General features: G+C 42.2%; 1 non-coding gene across 1 annotated transcript; it reads right to left on the minus strand.

Moving 5' to 3' along the window:
• Positions 1-2231: 2231 nt before the first annotated feature.
• On the minus strand, positions 2232-2395 carry LOC142428218 (U1 spliceosomal RNA). Its single transcript, XR_012780178.1, has one exon. It is a non-coding gene; the product is annotated as a U1 spliceosomal RNA (small nuclear RNA).
• Positions 2396-18058: the final 15663 nt, after the last annotated feature.

Below are 18058 nucleotides of genomic sequence, written 5' to 3' on the forward strand. Positions count from 1 at the left end.
AGCTGAGTTAGATCCCTGCCAGTGTGGAGCTGCAGGGTTTAGTCCCTGCTCTGGGGCAGCATGCGGCAAGCTGTGGCTGTGTTGAGAAGAGGCCCCCTCCCTGTGCAGCCCTCCAAGATCTAGGGGTGACAGAGAGGAGCCCCATGGGTTTAGTCCCTGCCCTGAGGCTGGTGGTGAAAAACTGTGGCTGTGTTGAGACCAAGCCCCCCTACAGGCTCCACATGGTCCCGGCTCCAGCAGAGACAGTGGCGGGACCAAGGTGAAGCCCCAGCGACCTCCACTGAGGTAAGCCAAAAGACCCCAGCCCCTCAAAACCCCATCGGTCTGTGCCTACTTATCTTTATGATATTCCTTCTGCATTCCAACAGTGTTGAATTTCCCTGTGGAGTCCCTCTGGTATGTGTTACACCATCGCCATCTTGCTGGAAGTCTATTCCCTGCTTTTCTGGGTTGTAGTTCACCATGACTCTACCAATGTGAGTAGAAGTCACTCTTTTCTGTATTAAAGGGGAACAAGCTCTTTTATGTGGAAATGTTAGACTTGAGACCATGAGTCACTCAAAGGTAGGAGTCAGCAACCTAGATCCTTCGGGATTGACTGGACCTGTTCTTTGAGAAAATTCCACTAAAAATCAGTCACACAGGGGAAATTCTTAGTTATAATGAAAGTCAAGAGAGGTGAGGAATAGCTGGTCACCCGTCAAAGCCACACCTGTCAAAGAACAATACCAAAAGCATTAATTATTCTATGATTCTCTTATATTTCATTCTTAAATATATTTAAAATGTAAGCTTTATTATAAAAAGTCAAGAAGCGGTTATTTAGCCTAATGGACTAGAATGAAATAATAGAGAGTGAGACTTGCAATCAGGCATTCATGCAGACATACACAAGTTAGGAAGTGTGAATTAACTGTATCCTAGTGTTCTTTGTGAAGTTGTTTTGGTTTTTTTAGTCATATTATTGTGGGCTCGTACAACTCTTATCCCAATCTATACATCATTGTGTGAAGCACATTTGTACATTTGTTGCCATCATCATTCTCAAAACATTTCTTTCTACTTGAGCCCTTGTTATCATCTCATTTTCCTCTATTTCACTGTCCCTCCCTCACGAACCCTTGATAATTTATAGGTTATTCTTGTTTTGTCATATCTTAAACTGCCAGATGTCTCCCTTCACCCACTTTTCTGTTGTCCGACCCCCAGGGAGAGGATTATATGTAGATCATTGTGTTCGATTCCCCCTTTCTACTCCACCATCCCCTTCCCCTCCTGGTATGGCTACTCTCATTATTGGTCCTCAGGGATTTATAGAAGAAGGCTTTTGATGTGCATTAATGTATTTTTAGTAGCTCCCAGTTCTTTATTTTGTCTTCTATAATGTGAATATTTTTATTATGGCCATAGTGTGTTTATATCTTGTATAACTGCCCTCAAATTTGTCCCTAAATTTTTATTGTCTGGATGTATGGTCTAGGGTTTATATGTAGGTATTGGATTTATCATGCGTTCATTTTTGTATGTGGCATGAGGTATGGACTTTATTCCATTCTTTTGCAGGTGGAAATCCAATTTTTCCAACATCATTTGTTGAAAAGGATATCTCCTCTCCACTTAATGTGTTTTAGTCCTTTATCAAAGATTAGGTTGTCTATACGTACCTGGTTGTATATCTAGGTTATCAATTCTAATCCACTGCTATTCATATATACCATTGTACCAGGTTGCTTTAAGTGTCATGACTATATAACACGTTATTAAAGTTTTGTTTGACTTTTAAATAGTGTTTTATTTATCCTGTGTTTCTTTCCTTTCTATATTAACCTTACTGATTTCATAGGCTGATATTTATTCCCCAGGGATACAGTGGCAGAAAACCACATCAAACACCTTGAAAGAAGCCTGACGAGGATAGTTTGCTGAAAGTTCCACCAGCAATGCAAGTGGAGGGCACAATAGTTTTGGGGCTTATTGGTCAATCTAAAATCTAGTAAGAATCGTTTAAAGAGCTGTTTCCAATGACAATAGCAGTAGGACTCTGAGAACGAAGAACATTTTGTATCTTTGACCAATGTTACTTCGTAATTCAGGAATAAAACATATAACTTTAAAAATAAAGATACTAGATCTTTCTAATGATGTGTTTCTTCTAAACGCAGTCCATGCAGATAATGCTAATACAGAGATCATGTATCTGAACTTTTTTTTTCTTTTCTTTTTTTTAATAACAGGGGAGAGCGTGATCGCAGTCCCCCACTACCACAAATTATGCAGTCGAGTTTCCCACATTTGGGGAAATCGCAAGGGTCAGCACATCCGGAGTGTAATGGATAAGCCTCGCCCTGGGAAAACCACCTTCGTGATCATGGTATCTCCCCTGCCAGGTAAGTATTCATGTATCTGAAAATTATCTAAACTCTTTGTCAAGATAGAATTTATTATTCTAATTTGCTGTTGTTGGTCTTAACCAAAAACCTACACAGCATGTCATTTTCAATACATCTGAATGTTTTTTCTATGTCCCATGTAACTTGGACTACGGTGAATTATAAATCCTTGTGCCTAAAGATGGTTGCTAGTTTGAAACAAACTAAATAATACATACCTAAAAACACCCATATGTGCTTAAGTTTTACTTTTTCTCCTTTTATAATCACTCAATCATGTTTTGATTTTATGAATAAGAAATATGGGGATATTCAAAGGTGAATTTTCTGTTAACTCTTTTGATTAAGCAATCAGGGAGGGGGAGGTGGTAGGAGGCTGATACCTGTAGTTTTTTTTTTTAAGTACAACATAAGCCCGCTGAGGTAAGAATAAAAAATTTTTTAAAAAGCAAAAGTGGCATAGGGGAAAAAGCTACTGTATACAAACATTTTTAAGGCAAAGACTGTGTAGTATGGTAGAGACCAGACCAAAACCAGGCATGCACATGGTAGACCATGGTGGAGGAGGGGGGAAAGGAAAACAAAAGGATGAATATAAGGAAGAAAAAGGTAGTGGGGGCATGGGGCACTAATCCACCCAAGGGGAGGGTATTGTTTATATCTCCACAGGGAAAGTGGGACCAGACTTCAACCAAGTGCCGCAAGGTGTGAATGCAATATCCAGGCGTGGATTAGGAAACCAGTGGAGACATCTGGGAAGCTGGCCCCAGCACCATAAATGAAGTGGATTCCTGCCCTCCCCCGAAAAGAATTTGTTCCAAAGGACTACATTGACTCTGCAGCTCTGGGAGATGGACATATCTGATCAGAGCACATGGGAGCAGATGAAGGGGCAGGAGGAGAGAGTGGAACACAGCCTGGCCCACCAGGCCATGAGGAGGATGTTCCTGAGTAGAGCAGCCAGTCCACAGAGAGAACAACATGGCTGGCCCCACTATGAGAAATGATGCCACTCAGTGACTAAGGGCGATACAGGGGACAGCACCGGAGACACCGTGTGAGAATTACACCAGACCTGATCCCACCACACCGAGGCAAAGCACTGGGGGACTGCAGCGGAACAGCAAGGGAATGGAGTGGCAAGGTCCCCAGGGAATGCTGAAAGTGGACTTTGGGACCAGGGTGTGCTGCCCCAACAGACTGGACTGGAAAACGCTCCTAAGGGCCAGCAAATGATCTCTGAACTAACTACAAGCCTTTCTTTTGTGAAGTGTTTTGTTTTGTTCTTTGTCTGTGGTTTGTTTTTGTTGTTTTGTTGTCTGGTTGTATACTGTTGCTTTGTATTCCTCTGTCTTGTTTTCATGCATGTTTGTGTCTCCACAGGTCTGTCTGAATAGGACAGGGTTGAAGAACTATCTGGACGAAAAAAAACGGGACCGACAGTTCCGGGGGGACTTGGGGTGGCGGGGTAGGGGGGTAAGGAAGTGGGGTTAACAAACACAGGGACAAGGGAACAACATGGGACCCAACATGGGACCCAGAGGGGGGAATGGCAGGCATGGTGGGAAATGATCAAGGGTAAGGTTGCTTAGAGAAGAGGTATACTCTCGCCCAGGTGGCGACGAAGCATGGTAGTAGGGCAGGAGGCAAGTCAAGGGAGATGGAGGAAAGAGCTAGGAGTCAAAGGGCATTCATGGAGGTCTAGACAAAGACATGTACTTGCAAATATATACAGGAGGATGGGGAAATAGATCTATGTGTCTATATTTATAGGTTAAGTATTAAGGTGGCGGAAGGATCTTGAGCTTCTACTCAAACACTCCCTCAATGCATGAATACTTTCTTTTATTAAATTAGAACTCTATAATGCTCACTCTCCCGACACAATGGCTGGTGCCAAAGTGGGTGAACAAGTAAATGTGGTGAAGAAAGCTGATGGTGCCCGGCTATCAAAAGAGATAGTGACTGGGTTCTTAAAGGCTTGAAGATAAACAAGCGGCCATCTAGCTCAGAAGCAACAAAGTCCACATGGAAGAAGCACACTGGCCAGTGCGATCACGAGGTGCCAAAGGGACCAGGTATAAGGCATCATGCAAAAAATAAAAAAAATATATGTGTGTATATATATGTGTGTGTATGTATGTATATGTGTGTGTGTGTGTGTGTATACCATATTGACTGAAGGGGGGAAGTGCAGAGTGGAGACCCAAGGCCCAAGTGTTGGCCAATGGAGATCCCCTCACAGAAGGGTTTAGGAGAGGAGATGGGTTAATTAGGGTGCGAGGTAGTACCGATGAAAAACACAGCTTTCCCCCAGATCCTGGATGCTTCCTCCCCCCAACTACCATGATCCGAATTCTACCTTGCAGGGCTGGATAGGGCAGACTTTGTACACTGGTACATATGAGGGCTGGAGGCACAGGGAATCCAGGGTGGATGATACCTTCAGGACCAAGGGTGTGAGGGGCGAAGCTGGGAGAGTGGAGGGTGAGTGGGTTGGAAAGGGGGAACTGATTACAAGGATCCACATGTGACCTCCTCCCTGGGAGAGGGATGGCAGAGAAGGGGGGGAAGGGAGATTCCGGATAGGGCAAGATATGACAAAATAACGATGTATAAATTACCAAGGGCACATGAGGGTGGAGGGAGCGGGGAGGGAGGGAAAAAAAGAGGATCTTATCCAAAAGGCTTAAGTGAAGAGCAAATGCTTTGAGAATGATTGGGGCAAAGAATGTACAGATGTGCTTTATACAATTGGTGTATGTATATGTATGGACTGTGATAAGAGTTGTATGAGCCCCTAATAAATTGTTTAAAAAAAAGAAATGTCTGATGTGTTGTAAGATATTATTTCTGACTGAAAGCTTTACCATATTCATCGCATATATTAGGTTTTTTTCCAGTAGGCATTCATTGATGATCACTGAGGTTCTTCTTCCAGATAAAGGTTTTTCCACATTCACCACACACATGGGGTTTCTTTCCAGTATGAGTTCACTGATGAACAGTGAAAACATTCTTCCAGGTATAAGCTTTTCCACATTCACCACATACATAGGGTTTCTCTCCCGTATGAGTTCGCTGATGAACAGTAAGGTTGGTCTTCCTGATAAAGGTGTTTCCACACTCACCACATATATGCGGTTTCTTTCCTGTGTGAAATGTCTGATGTGATGTTAGGCATTGCTTCTGACTGAAAGCTTTACCACACTCACTGCATGCATAAGGAGTTTCTCCAGTATGACTTCGTAGATGAATTTTGAGATGTGCTATCTGAATGAAACCTTTGCCACAATCATGACATACATAGGGTTTCTCTCCAGTAGGAGTTTGCTGATGAGCAGTGAGATCACTGTTCCTGTTAAATCCTTCCCCACATTCACTGCATACACAGGGGGTACCTACCACATGAGTTTTCTGATGTTCCTCGCAATATGTATTACTGTGGTAAGCTTTGCCATATTCCAACCCTGTGTATGGGTTTTGTCCTTTATGTGCTATTTGATAATGTACAGTGAGTTTGAATGCTTTGTCGAACCCTTGCCCACCCTGAATGCATTCATAAGTCTTATCTAGAATATGACTGAAGTGGTGCTCACAGAGGAAAGAATCCTTGAAGAAGGTTCTCCCACATTTATCACCTATGCGTGGTTTCTCAGTTTTGTCAGATTCCTGATGCTGAATGCATTGTGACTTCATACTACTGGATTTTTCACAATCAGGAAATTTCATTTCAGTATAAAATGGTTCCTGTTGAATATCGAGAAAAGTTTTCTCGTCTCCATTGAAAACAACTGACTTCTTTATTTTAGAATTGTGTAAACAATCCAAATGGTAAACACGGTTACTATAGAAATCAGTTTGAGTGTGAAAATAATGAATGAACACAACTTTGGTAGTTGCTTAATAGGACCGTGAAAATATAAAAAGAATATAAATACAAGCAAAACACAGACACACAAGGGTGGTAAGGCCTGCTAATTTCAGTTGCTTGAGATCAGATGTATTCATTCCATCAATCTTTACTGAAAGACAACTAAGTACTAGACAAACTGGAAATGTGAAAAATGCAGAATGTTCAACTTCGGAGAACACAATTTTACAGGTATATATGAGACTTATGGAAAGCATACAGTCTATCTTACAAAACTCCTCTTCCAGTGTTTCCCTGTGGGGGTGTCCAGATTGCTGTGACATAGAAAACAATGCCACCAGTATTTAAAATATCATCAGGATCACACATGGTGCACAGGTCTAAGTAGAAATTCCAGAAATACAGACTAGGAGGAAGAACTGGTGATTAACTTCTAGAACATGAGCCCCTCAGGTTTAATGGCACTTAAATAACACTTTATAAGTACTAAGTTCTCAAATACAGTCAACAGTAATGATGTGGATGGAGTAATCCTTTGGGGACCTTCACTGTGTGACATGACAGGAGAAAATATAGCTGCCTACAAACATGTACTAATAATTGGAAGACAGAATATATGAAGCACTATCAAGAAAAATGGCAAGTTGTCAAAATGATATGTTTAAAAACTGATATTGTATGTATTATTGTACTTTAAGCACTAGTTATTTTTAGATTTAAGTGGTTTATAAGACTGAGACTGACAAATTCATTAAGATTGGTGTCATGCTCATCATCAAAAACAAGTACATTGCAAGATCCTTCCTGAATTACAATGTTGCCATGGGTGGGTTAATTTTCACATGCCTGCAAGTAAGAACAATGACTACAAGTGTTATTAAAATTTTTGTACCAACTCTTAAAGCAGATCCAGCCTCACAGTTAAATGGGTTCATAGAAGTAGCATGTGACATTTAGGAAGATAAAGCAGAGAGCAAAAAATAGAGTATAGCAGTCTGATCTGTAATGCTGATGAGTGATCAACGTCATTTAGCAGTGTTTATATAGGAGTGAGACATGCAAGTCTCTAGCAGCCAAATACATAACAGAATGGGCAAAGTGTGAATCTGGGACACCCTGAACGTTTTAAAACACTTCATGATAAGTATCAAGCTGTGAAATTGAGGACCAGGAAGAGAGCATTTGTAGATGAAATCTCTATTGTCTGCATTAAAGAAGCCTGCAAGGCCAGTATTCTGGGTGGAGGGAGGCCTTCATATTTGTATGTTAGAGAAGAGTCCCAGTCATATGGTCCTAATGAAAATTCATCCCCATCATCCCCACAATATCCTCCCATTGTAGTGATACCTTAATGATACCTCATAGGAGCACATGGCTAATCTCTAACAGCCACCAGCTTTATGTATAGAAGCAGACACACTCATATTATATTCCCAGTCAGGGGACAAGTTACTCCCCTCTAACTGCCCCCAGCACTGGTGTTAAGTTACTCAAACAATGAACTAAGGGACCTCCAGCGTAAAGAAACTTCCCACCTCATTATGTAGGTAGGTGTCTCTGTGTGTGTGTGTGTGTGTGTGTGTGTGTGTGTGTGTGTGTGTGTGTGTGTGTTGTGGGGTGGGGATGGGTTTGCATGCCCGGAGTTAATATAAATTGGTGAGTGTATATATTCTCTCTATCCAGCTCAGACCTGACATCATGGATGAGGTGACCGCAGAAATACTTTTCTCTCCCTTTTTATTTCTGCCCCTCAGTTACACAACTGTCTCTTAGGACCCATCCAGAAGGCTTGTAAGAGACAAAGGAATAGTTGACTCCTTGATAGCAACAAAGAGAACCTTATTGCTCTTAAAGCTAGGCATCTTTTAGATGAGTAGCAAAAGTTGGATGCCTTTAGGAGACAGCTTTATACTTTCATCTAACGGAAAGCAGTGTAGAGAAAACTCTTTGTACCTGGAGGATTGTGTGTTATCACCTTTATCTATATCCTCTGGACTCTGGACAATTTCCTCTAGCATTAGCCCTTGTCTTCTAAGCCCTGCTGGTAAGAAGTATAGAGAAGAGGCTGCTTACACTTTTATGAAGGTTCTGTTTTCCACAATAAAGAGATTGAAGAGAGGGAATAAAAGGGAGCTGATATCAAGGAGTTCTAAAATAAAGAAAATGTTTGGAAACATTGTGGTAGCAATTGTTTAATAGTGTTTCATGTGATAGAACTATGGAATGTTATGATATCTGTAAGACTCACAATAGAATAATTAAAACTATATATGTATTGAAAATTTAACCAAGGACTTCTGGGAAGATGGCGGATCAGGAGACCAGCATACTCTGAGAGTACTTTCAAACAAGGCGGGTTTGCTGTCCAGGTAGCCGAGTGGAAGGAGTCTGATGAGTGAAATATCCCCCGGGACAGCACCCTACCCCATACATTAGTCCTGAGCCAGGGCCTCGGTAATCCAGGATCCGATTTGTGGGAAATATCATGTCATTAAGCTCCCACCACCGCAGCTCCGTCTAGCTATAGTCCCACTCCATCCCCAGACTGGGACCCCGTGCTCCGAGTTGCTTGACTGCTCTGCCGAAACAGGCACAGTGGTGGTGGGACCCCCTACAGCAACTGCCCACTCGAGGGACCCCACTTGGAGAGAATCTTCCCTTTCCTGTGGTTCCCCTCTCCCCAGATGGCACGGATCTGCACTTGGGCCGCATCCCTCACTCCATTCAACCAAGGCCTGGGTAATTGGTCTACAGGCTACTAGTGGCTGCCTGGGCAACCCCCACGGGGGACCATCCACCCCTATTGGTGCATGGGACCTCTCCACTGCCACCTCGTATGCCTGACCCCCAACCCACCCCCCCCCCACACACACACCTTCCGTCAGCCTAGCTCCCGCTTCACTTCCCACCAGCAAGGGCCTTCACCCGGAGCCCAAACCGCTTCTGTCCCTGATGCTGCATTTACGCAGGAGCTACTGCAGGCTGACTTGCACCACCACAGAGCCCAGTGCCCGCAGCCCGGGGAGCGCTAAAGCCTCCTGCCTCGGGGCGTTCCTTCCAGCATTGACATCCCTGGGCGTAACAGTGGGCACTCCTGCCAGTTAGGAACGCGAGCAAAAGGGCTTTGTGGCCCTGCTGGAGCAGCTTTGCCTTCCCCGGTGTGCTGCGCGGTTTCCAGCAGCCTGTGGCTGAGTACTGAGCCTGTTCTGGTGCGTTCCTCCCAGGGTGGAGGGCAGACTCACCTCGGTCTGATCCAGCTCAGAACACGACGCTAAGGAGCCTGCGCTGCTCCCTGCCTGCAAGGAGCCGAGGTCGTGGCTCTGCGGTCCCCACCGGTACTGTTTGTATGCTCCAGCTGGCTTTCACCAGTGCAGTGCACTGCGGGAACCCCAGTACCAGCTTCTAAGCCTACCCCAGCCCTTTCCAGCTGGTACAGGAGGCAAGCACTGAGGCCTTTGCCTCCCTCAGCACCCCTTGTGGCCCCAGTCTTTTCCTGCCAGTGCAGGAAGCTTACCCCTCTGGGGCTTCTCCCGCCTTGGTAGCTTCTGCCCACAGGCTTAACTCTACAGGACTGCAGGGACCTGGGAGTGCTGGTTGATCGGAGGAGCATTTTTCACTCATATAGCCCTGCTCCAGAGCCCAGATCAGCAACATGTCCTGTGGTAGTGAGGACTGGCCCACCTCCGCCTTCTATAAGGCATTTCTAACTTAGAGGGAAAAGAATGGGGGAATTTATATATATATATATATATATATATATATATATATATATATATATATATATATATATATATATATATATATATATATATATATATACATCTTTTATCTCATGCTTGTTTTCTTCTTTTTTCTTTCACTTTCTTTGTTTTCTCTCTTTTTCTTCCTCCTTTTCATTATTACTATTACTTCTCTTCTGTCCCTTTTCTATAGGTTTTCTATCTTTTTTTGCTCCTTCCACTGTCACTTATCACTTCTTATCTCCTCTTTTATAGCTTCTCCTTCTGTCTTTCTCTATTTTTTCTCCCAATTTTTTAAAAAATTATTTTTTAATTTTAACTTTTCCATTTTTATTACTAAAAAGGGGGGGGGGGTTATTAAGGGTATCCTGACAGAAAAGGTCAAAGCAGCCCGGGGGCACTCACTGAGGCTTCAGCCTCCACTCCAGTCGCTGAAACATCTCACCATTGCTGGTCACTAAGCCTTCTGGGAATTCTGCCTACACAGCAGTCTAACCCATCTTTAGAACAGGTCATAGGCATCGCCTGAAAGAATTCTTAACAATAACACAGATAAGGGCCCCCTGACCTCCCAGAAATATGGGGGCCTAAGATAGGGTCGAGGAAAAATCAACAGACTACATCACTCCCAACAGAAAAGAGAAAACATAGTAGCAGAGCTAACGTCTCTCATAGAATAAACAGATACAGATCTTCCCCAGAAGGAAATCTTCAGCCGTCTGCTGGCAATAATACAGGAACTGAGGGAAGCAACCCAGAATAAGTATACAATAATAGAGAAGTTGAAGTCCATAATAGAGGGGATGAAATCAACCCACCAAAGGGAACTACAGGAGCTAACAAAGGAGGTAGGAGAAGCCACACACAAAGTCACTGAATTAAGATTGGGCTTGAGGAGGCAGAGAACGATATCAGTGATCTTGAGGACACCCAAACAGACCTAAGCAAGTGAGAAAGACAGGAAAATTAAACAAGCAGAAGATAACCTGAAATCAATTACAGATGAAGAGGAATAATATTCAAATAATTGGTCTACTAGAGAACAATACAACACACAAGTCAACAGCCAAGATAGTAAAGGAATTTCTGGAAGAAAACTTTCCCACCCTAACAAGGAAAAGCAGGCACTCCTTAGAAGCAGAAAGGACGCCAGCTAGATTAGACCCCAAGAAGAACACACCAAGACATAGAATAGTAAAAGTATCCAATTTAGAGGGAAAAGAAAATTTTAAGAGTAGCAAGAGAAAGGAAGACAGTCACATACAAAGGAGCACAGATAAGAATATGCTTAGACCTATCAGCAGATATCATGAAGAGGAGGAGAGAATAGAGCAACATCTCCCAAAAGCTGAAAGAAAAAAAACCTCTCCCAGAATCCTGTACGCTACCAAGTTATCCATTAAGGTAGATGCTGAGATAAGGGTCTTCGAGGACGAGGAAAGACTCAAAGGATATGCTTCAAGACACCCGACCCTGCAGAAGATACTGGCTGATTCACAATGACCAGAGGATCAATCTCCACCAAGAACTAACAGGAGACCACCATATAGCCCATCTCCATCTAGAAGCCAACATACCAGCAACAATTACCTGGACAACAGGGTCGCAGATGGAAAAGAAGACAAGATAGAAACTCTCCACTCAAACACAGTACACTGATATGAAGTTATCCAAAACACAAAACAGGATATGACAACTATGAATCCACAGATAGTGATAATAACTCTGCATTCCAATGGACTCCACCGGTCCATTAAAAGAAAAAGACTTGAGGACTCATTCACAAAACATAATCCATCAGTCTGCTGCCTGCAAGAGACACATCTTAAGGCACAGCCATGAATATGCTAAGAATAGAGGGCTTGCAGAGAGTTTACCAATCCAATGGTAACTCAAAAAAAGGCAGGGGTGGCTATTTTAATCTCTGACAAAATGGACTTCAAGATCCAAACCATAAAAAGAAACAAAGAGGGGCATTACCTAATGCTCAAAGGTTAAGTAAACCAAGAAGCACTTAGCATATTGAATATTTATGCTCCTAATAATGGTGTGGCAAATTTTGTCAAACTATTAAAAAGATGAAAAAAGAAATCACATACTCAACAATCAAAGTAGGTGACCATAACACTCCACTATCAGATAAAAACAGATCACTGGGAAAAAGCTCAGTAAAGAGGCGATAGAGCTAAACAATGTAATTAGGCAACAGGGCCTGATAGACATTTATAAAGCTTTTCATGCAAATGCAAAAGCGTTCACATGGATCTTTTACAAGAATAGACCACATGCTGGGACACAAGTCCAGCCTGAGTAAATTCAAACACAGATATTATCAGACATCCTTCTCATATCACCTTGCCATAAAACTGGAGATTAACAAGAGGACGTCCAGAAAAGCAAGGGCAACCAATTGGAGAATGAAACATGATCTCCTGTGACATGAATGGGTACAGGTCCAGATTAGAGAGGATATTAGGAAGTTTCTAGAAACTACGAGAACAAGAACACAACATATCAAAACATATAGGACACTCCGAAGGCAGTTAGCAGAGGTAGCTTGATATCATGAAATGCATATATGAAAAAAGGATACGCACATGACAGATACGGTAACACAAAACCTCCAACAACTAGAACAGAGTCAGCAGAACAACCCCTCCAATAGCAAGAGAAAAGAAATAATGAAAATCGGGGAGGAGTTAAACCAGTGGGAAGACAAGAGAACAATGCAAAAGATAAATGCAGCTAAGAGCTGGTTCTATGAAATAATTAACAAAATTGACAGTCCTCTGGCAAAGCTTACCAAGGATAGAAAGGAGGAAACATCAATAGCCAGGATGAGGGATGAAAGGGCAATAACAACAGATCCCAATGAGATTAAAAGGATAATCACAAAGTACTATGAAGGTTTGTACTCTAATGTATTCAGAAACATGGAAGACATGGATAAATATTTGGAAAAACAGTCTGTCCCTAGATTATTTCCGAGATCAAGAATCTCAACAAACCATAGTGAAGGAAGGAATAGGGTCATCAAGAACCTACCAACAAAAAAAGCTTCAGGGCCAGATGGCTTCACCGCAGAATTCTACCAAGCATTCAGGGAAGAGTTGACACCGGTCCTCCACAAAGTATTCCATATCATAGAAGAGGATGGCAAACTCCCAAACTCATTTTACGAAGCAAGCATTACTTTGATACCCAAACAGGCCAAAGATGCCACAGGTATAGAGAATTACTGACCAATATCTATCTCTAATGAACATAGATGCAAAAATCCTTAACAAAATTTTGGCCAATAGAACACAAAAGTATATAAAACATATCATCCACTATGACCAGGGAGGATTCATCCGAGGGATGCAGGGATGGTTGAACATCCATCAATATTATACACCACATTGAGAAGAACAAGGATAAAAACCATATGGTAATAGCCATAGACATAGACAAATATTTGACATCAAACACCCATTCGTAATTAAGACACTCATTGAGATAGGTTTGGAAAGTATATTCTTCTAGCTGTTACAAGCTATCTATGAAAGGCCAACAGCCAACATCATAGTCAATGGAGAAAAGACAAAAACAATCCCACTGAAAAAGGGCACAAGACAAGGATACCTCCTGTCCCCACTTCTATTCAATATTGTTCTGGAGGTTCTGGCTAAAACCATAAGACAGCGGAAGGACATTTAAGGTATCCAAATGTGGGAGGAGGAGGTGAAACTATTGCTATTTGCAGACAACATGATCCTGTACATTGAAAACCCCAAAAGCTCGACAGCTGGAGTACTTACAGCGATAGAGGAATATGGAAGATCAATAAACAGAAGTCGGCAGGTTTTCTATACACATCAGACAGAACCTTGGAAGAGGGGATTAAGAACGGAGTACCCTTTACAGTAGTTAAGAGCAAACTGAAATACGCAGCAATATAACAAAAAATGCTAAAGACCTAATTAAGGAAAACTATAGGACCCTACTACAGGAAACCAAAATCGACCTCCACAAATGGAATAACATCTCCTGCTCTTGGATTGGAAGGCATAACATAATAAAGATGACAGTCCTACCTAAATCACTTTACAAGTTCAATGCTATACAATTGCAAATATCATCAATCTTCTTCAAAGAAATGGACAAATTGACCACCATTTTCATATGGAGAGGGAAGAAACCCAGAATTAGCCGAGAACTCCTCAAGAAGGACACAGTTGGAGGACTTGCCTTACCCAATTTTAATGCCTATTACACAGCTACAGTGGTAAAATAGCATGGTAATGGCACAATGAGAGACACTCAGACCAGTGGAAAAGAATAGATACCCCAAAACTAAAACCATCAGCATATAGACAACTGACCTTCGATAAGGATCTCCAAACCATCAAGTGGGAAGCAATGCCCTTTTTAACAAGTGGTGCTGGGAACAATGGATTTCTACATGTAGAAAGATGAAGCAAGATGTTTACCTCACCTCATGCACAAGAATAAACTCAAGGTGGATCACAGACCTAGAAGTTAAACTCCAAACCATAAGGACCATCAAGGAAGAAATTGGGAGTAAACTCAGAGCACTGACCCAGGGAACTCATAGGCTCACTGCAATAGAGAAGGGTACACACACAGGTGAACTGGAAATCAACAAATGGGATTTAATAAGAATAAAGTACCTGGGCACTTCGAAAGACTTCACCAAGAGGGTGACAAGACAACCCACAGACTAGGCGAGGATTTTTAGTAATGACACACCAGACAAAGGGCTCATTTATAAAATCTACAACACCATCATGACCTGCAAAAAGAGGAAAACAGTTAACCCCCTAAGGAAATGGGCCAAAGAACTGAAATGAACTTTCACTATGGAGAAGACCCATATGGCCAATAAGAATATGAGAAATTGTTCCAGGTCATTAGCCATAAGAGAAATGCATATCAAAACAACCATGAGATACCCCCTAACACCCCTGAGGCTATCCCAAATCAGAGAGCAACAAGTGTTGGAGGGGCTGTGGTGAAGTAGGAACCCTCCTCCACTGCTGGTGGTTGTGTAGATTTGTACAGGCACTGTGGAAAGCGATCTGGAGATACTTAAAGAAAATGGAAATTGATCTACCTTATGACCCAGTCATCCCTCTACTGGACATATACCCAGTGGAAACAACAAATAAAACACGACCAGTCATCTGTGCTTCCGTGTTTATTATGGCACAATTCACAATCTCAAACTCTTGGAAACAGCCTGAGTTTCCATCGATAGATGAATGGATTAGTAAACTCTGGCACATACACACAATGGAGTACTGTGCAGCACTGAAAAGCACGGAAGATCACGTGAAACATGTCGTTTCATGGGAAGAGCTTCAAGGAATCATATTAAGCGAGTTAAGCCAAATTCAAAAGGCCAGGTATAACATGAGTTCCCTGAGGTAAGTACAATTAGAATGCCAGGAATAGAAGAATAAACGCTTATCTCGCAATAAACAGGTGGAAGCATTGATAGTTGGATTGAGAGCAGGCCACACCTAGGGAGGTACATTAGAATCCAACATAAATAAGGGAAGGGAGAATTGGAGTGGGGAGAAACTGAGTTCATGGCACAGGGGAAACAGGGCACTAACTCACCCAGGGGGAGAGTATTGGTTGTGTCCCCACAGAACTAGAAAATGCATACAGACCCCACCATGACACGCCAAACCAGGAGGGCAATGTAACGCACAGAGGAATCCACAAAAACACCCCTATGCCGGCCCTAACCAGAATCAGCCTGACCCCCATCATGGAAGGGAGTGCCACAGAAAATGAAAATAGATCATCTAGTGTGGGAAAGGAACTGACCACACCCATAAGGAAGCTGAAGCAAAGGAAGGAGGAAGAATGGAGTGGAGCAGACCTGGGCCCACCAAGCTCAGAGGAAGATAGCCCGGCTCGGAGGGCCCAATGTACAGAGAGGATCATATAGCTGGCCCCATTGTGAGATGCGACATCCTGCACTGACACATGGCCCTACACAGGACAACACTGGAGACATAGTGTGGGATATATGACTGAGCTGACCCCACCACACTGAGGCAAAACACTGGGGGCGTGCAATGTAGCAGTGGGGGAAGCAGAGCAAGGAGGTCCCGAGGGAGTATAAAGGATGGACTTTGGGGCCAGGACATTGCACCCCATCAGACTCATCTGGAAAACACCCTTGGAGGTCAACAAACAGATCTTAAACTATTACCACGCTTTTTCCCCCCCTGGATTTTATTTATTTATTTATTTATTTGTTTATCTATCTATTAATTTATTGTCTTTTTCTCCTTTTAAATTTTGTATGTCAGTGGCTTGTTTGTTAGCTTGTTGGTGTTGTTACTGTCATTGCCATGTTCTTATGTGCCACTTTGTTTGGTGCTGTCAAAGCCATCTGCAATTTTATGCACATAGTTCAGAATGAACCCATGGTTTGGGGATTTGCCAAATTCCAGAAATACATTAACCATTTCCTTCACATCCCTGCAATTGAGGGGCCACATGTGTGACCTGATTTGAGAGTTTCCACCACTATAAGCCAACAATGTGTGACTTTCCCATTTGGGTTCCTCGCCATCCCCTAACTTATATGACCAGATTCAACAACTTCAACTTGTGAGACAGTGAACTATTGTCTATCTGAGGATCTGGTTCATCACCATTTACAAACACATTAATGAGGAGAACCCTCCAGACTGATACATGAACTATGGATTTGGCACTCACCAGTTTCCAAAACCTGAAGAGTTATTTACTTGATAGCTATTTACTTTTGTGAGATACTGCATAGCAAATCACAGAACAGCTTAAACCTCTACCTCATAGGGACTGGTCTGATGTTCCTGCAAAATGAACTGTACTATTCATGTGTCAAGAGCTGTACCAATGGAGATAATGACCATGGCAGAAAAGACACAGCAACAGAGCCAATGGTGACAGGTCCATAAAGGGCATTTCAGCCAAGATAGTGGGGCAGGTGCATTTCAGCCAAGATAGTAGGCAAGATCAAGAGGAAGATATCCTCAAGGAGCTGAGAGGAGCCTATACAGATGGAAGTAAGAAATGAGCCTATCTTTAGAAGGGAAAATGTCTGATAGCAGAAAGAGAAAACAGGCCTGCCCTGAACAAGAGCAAATTTTGCCTCCATGTTTCCTTAGTAGGAATCCCAATGTGTAGCGCATTGATTCTGATACCAAGTTACATTCTGTTGTTTAAAAAACTTGAACCTATGACTCCATACTATAATTGGTATATGGCCACTGGAAAGAATTCTGAAACTTAGAAGGAGAAAACTAAGGTAGAGATAACTGCTGTCAGAACTGGAAAGCCATTGAAGGGGACAGGTATGTTTAAGCTCTCTCATATAGGAATCAGAGCTGATGCTGATGGTTGATTCCCTCTCCTACATGTATAGTTAGAGGATGTTAGAAACTGTCAACCATTTTTAAACCACTATTGCTACAAGGCCCATTTTAGATGCATTAAAGAGAATGTTGATATTTGGGAAATTACATAACACATCACCTTCAGAAAGAAACATTAAAGAAACCCAGACAAAAATCCCATGGAATACTGAACTCTCCAAAAGACGTGATCTTATTTCTCACTGAAAACAAGGCATAGCATTTAATTTGAATGATTCTCATGGGTTGGCCATAGAATAATGAATTATGAGTTGAAAGATACCATCATCCAAAAATCCTTAGCGACATATTATGCTCAATGTCAATAGTTTAGTGTTATCCCTATGATCAATATATTCCGAATCTTCTCCAGCCCAATGTTGAAATCAGAATAAAAGTTCATCTCTAACTTCTATTTCAAATTTCCACTTTTTCAATGAACTGAATCAATAATACACAGGCTCCTACAATTCCAGTAGGACATACAGAAAAGGATAAAATACATCAGTATCACCTGAGCATTGGTCATTTTCTTTGGTCCTTAGAACTGTCGGCAAATGAGATGCTCTTATTTTTGTCTTATCTGGATCAGCTCTATTGATGTTCACAAATTTGAATCTCTCATGATGCCAC

The sequence above is a fragment of the Tenrec ecaudatus genome, chromosome 15 (assembly GCF_050624435.1).
Source record: "Tenrec ecaudatus isolate mTenEca1 chromosome 15, mTenEca1.hap1, whole genome shotgun sequence".
Lineage (NCBI taxonomy): Eukaryota > Metazoa > Chordata > Mammalia > Afrosoricida > Tenrecidae > Tenrec > Tenrec ecaudatus.